This window comes from Acomys minous (genome assembly GCF_964271855.1).
Source record: "Acomys minous genome assembly, chromosome: 16".
Classification (NCBI taxonomy): domain Eukaryota; kingdom Metazoa; phylum Chordata; class Mammalia; order Rodentia; family Muridae; genus Acomys; species Acomys minous.
The window spans coordinates 46,014,545-46,018,341 of NC_140498.1; positions in this window are offsets into that span (position 1 = coordinate 46,014,545).

Here is a 3,797-nt window from a genome sequence, read left to right on the forward strand (position 1 = left end):
GAGGGGGACTTCCTCCCCCTGTATATGCTCATAAGGGTATCAAGTCTCTTCTTGGTAGCCTGCTATCCTTCCTCTGAGTGCCACCAGGTCTCCCCCTCCAGGGGACGTGGTCAAATATGGTGCACCACAGTTCATGTGAAAGTCAGTCCCCACTCTCCACTCAACTGTGGAGAATGTCCTGCCCATTGGCTAGATTTGGGTAGGGGTTGGAAGTTTACTGCACATATAGTCCTTGGCTGGTTTGAGTAGAACTCCTGGGCCCAGATCTGCCCATCATAATGTTTTTCTTGCAGGTTTCTAGGACCCTCTGGATCCTTCTATTTCCCCATTCTCCCATACTTCTCTCACCTAAAATTCCTAATTTGGGTTCTTGAAACAACACTTCTGGCTCTTTTGTTTCCCATCAGTTCTTTGAGAGTGTTGCACCTGTGGGGAGCCTCAACGGTCACATCCGGGGACCCCTATAATTTAATGGAAAGATCCATCCCCTTCCAAGGTGGAGTGAAAGAACACCAGTTCCCCACCCCTAGTCTCAGCTCACTGTTTCAAAAGGTGGACAGCTGCAGACCCTCGGAGTATTCAAACAGAAAGTCTCCTCAGGCAGTGCTTAGTTTATATAGTGAGATTTCACCTTACTCACTCAGAGTGACGAGCATCAAGAAAACAACAAAGTGTGAAGATGTGGGGAAGGGTGACCTGAATAGCACAGCTGGTAGAGACTATAAGCTAGTGTGCCACGGACACAGCCATTAATGAAATCAATATGGGGAATGGGGTACCATGAGCCCCAGCTGCAACACTCCACCAACATGCCACAGAAACACTTGCACATCCATGTTTGTTATGGTGCTGTTCATAATATTCACAATAAACTAGAAATGGAACCAACTAAGATGTCACGACCAAATGAATGAGTAAAAAATATGCGGACTATGAACACAACTGAGTTTTATTCAACCATTAAGAAGAATGAAGTTGTTTCATTTTCAGGTAAATGGACGGAACTGGTGACTATCATAGTACATAAAGTCAGCCAGACTCGAGCAAAATATTGTTGTTTTTATTCGTATGTAAAATCTAGATCTTTAAAAAAAAAAAAGGCATAAAACCAGAAGAGGGACTATTTGGGAAGGAGCAGGCAGAAGAGAGAAGAGGAACAGTAATGAGCAATGGGACAGGTATGCAAATGTCATCTGAGCACAGTATATCCATGTGTAAAAAATGCCATAAGGAATCCCATTATTTTGTGTAATAATACACACTGAAAATTAACTTTAAAAAAAAATAAACATTCAACTTCTTTTACAGATAGTGTTTTATTTTTAAAGCAGATAGTATTTAATAATGCATAATGAGCCAGTAAATCCTACATGTAGTGCTTAAGAGAATATGTTCCCTAAAGCCCTGTGTTCTGTGAGGAAGCCAGGGGGAGACGTATGTGGCAGGACCAGTGCCAGCCTTCTCTTACTTGTCCTGTGAATGCCACAGAGTGACCAAGGGTAGTATTTTGCAGAAATAAGTAAAAGGAACTTGCTAATCTACATCCGCTCTGTTTTGCAGAAAGATATACGCGTGTTAAAGCTGTGACGCTCAGTTGGCAGAACACTTGTCCGGCACACACCACACCCTGGGTCCAGCCCAGTACTGAATGGTGGGGCGTGCCCGAGATCCTAGCACTCAGGAGGTGGAGGAAAGAGGACCAGTGCTTCTAGGTCATCCTTGGCGGCAAGGCAAGTTCAAGCACAGCCTTGGTTACACAAGACTGTATCTCAAAGAAGCGAATCTGCAGCCTAGATCCCTGCCACCCTATCCAACGTTCACTCCCACACTTTGGGCGCTTTCCTACTGTGCGAGCATTCTGTGGAAGCATAAAATAACCAAACTTTGCCGGTTACATGAGTGACTGAAGCATCTTCAGGGAGAAGAATGTTATCTTGGCTTCTGGTTTCAGGGAACAAACTGATGGAGTGGGCATGCCTTCAACCCCAAGGCCTCAGCCCTAAGCATGAGGCTGTGCTTCCTCGATTCTGAGGGGATGGGAACGCCCAGTGCTTGGGGGCGGGACAGGAAGTGGAAATCATCTTCAAGACCATGAGCCCAGCAGCCAACAGTCACTGGCTGAACCCTACAGCACAAAGGTTAGATGACCTCCGCAAACAACGCCGCCTCCTGGACACCAGGCATTCGAATAGCGAGGCTGTAAACACTGCAAGTGACATTGCGGCTACCATCTTTGTTCTCGCTTTCTCCTGTTACCCTTCCATGTTAGAGAGTGATTTATCCAGAATATTGCCAAGAGTCCACAGGAATGTAAAGAGTCAGCAAATGGGAAGCATCTGTTTTACAAGGTCCTTCCTGAGCCACAGAACTCACAAGAGAGAGAGAAAACTTGCCATGGTCCAGGGAAGGACAAAAAAATTGCAGCGTTTATTCAGCCCTGTGGGGGTCCATGCCTGCCCCCATCCACCAGGGGTTTTCATCTTGCCTCTGTGGCATTCTGTCAGGCAGCTAGGAAATGTTTTAAATGGGACTGCTGTCTTCCCACCCATCCAGTGACAGATATGAACGAATAATATAAATTCTCTAGCCATTCCTTGGCATTTATTTCAATGTAAGTGTATTTTTTCCCCAAGTATAAAGCCCAATAGTAATTTATCAAGAGACAAATCATTTTTTCTTGGCAGTGAAGTCTGCAGAATTCCCATTTTTAAGACCTTAAATCTCCCTATTTTGACAGGAGTAAGAAAGCATTAGAAGCTTTGATTTAGCGGGATCATACAAAATAGTTCCTCATAATTATCCTTTTGGATGATATATGCATGTCTTTTCCCCCTTCTTATTAAACCCAGGGTCTCCATTTTTCACCCGGCTGTATTACTAAATTAAATTGCCTTTTGTTGTATTCAAGTTAAGCACTTTGCCGAAAGCTTTTCTTGTTTCTGGAAAATAACATTTACCCAATATGTGCCCCATGCTCTACTGTTTGGATTTACTGTTCACAATTGTTTCGTTTGCCAGGTAATTTGAGGATATTGTTTGTTTTAATAGGAATAATGAATCACTGTAATTTAGTATGATATCTTGAAGTACTGTATCAAGGAGGTAGGAGAGGGGATATTGAAGAGCCATCACATGGAGAAAATGATTTTTCCCACTGAAAAAAACAGATGGGAAAAGGTTAGGAAAAGTTACTGAGAGATATAAACAGCTGTGGAGACGATGGCAATCTTGCCTGGTGTGTGTGCTCATGCGTGAACATGCTTGCATGTGCCTGCATGCGTGCTTGAGTGTGTGTGTGTGTGTGTGTGTGTGTGTGTGTGTGTGTGTGTGTGTGTGGTGTGTGTGTGATGTGTACAACAAGCCTAAAGCAAGGTAGTTAGTTCTGAATCTGCCCACTTTGATCATGGTCAAATTTTCAGAGATCTTAAGAGAGTGTCTCCTTACCTGGCCATCCATGAACAAACTAGGCCCTGTATGCAAGTCTCCATGTGATGTCCTGATACTGAGTGCAGACAGGGTGCTTCCCTTAGAACATGGCTTTCTGTTTCATCTTAGCACCTTGATGTCTCCATCACAAATGAGCAGTAAAGTGTCCTCTCTACTTATACCATATGGTTCTTACAAGAAACAAATTGTCTAGTAGCAAATTTAACTAATAATGAAAAATTAAATTTAAATTTAAGTAAGTAGAATTCCACTCAAAGAATTAGGCAAAAATGTATGTCACAATGTTACTCATGAAAACAAAAATATTAAATAAAAATGTAAAAACAGGTCAGGGACTGGAGAAATATCTA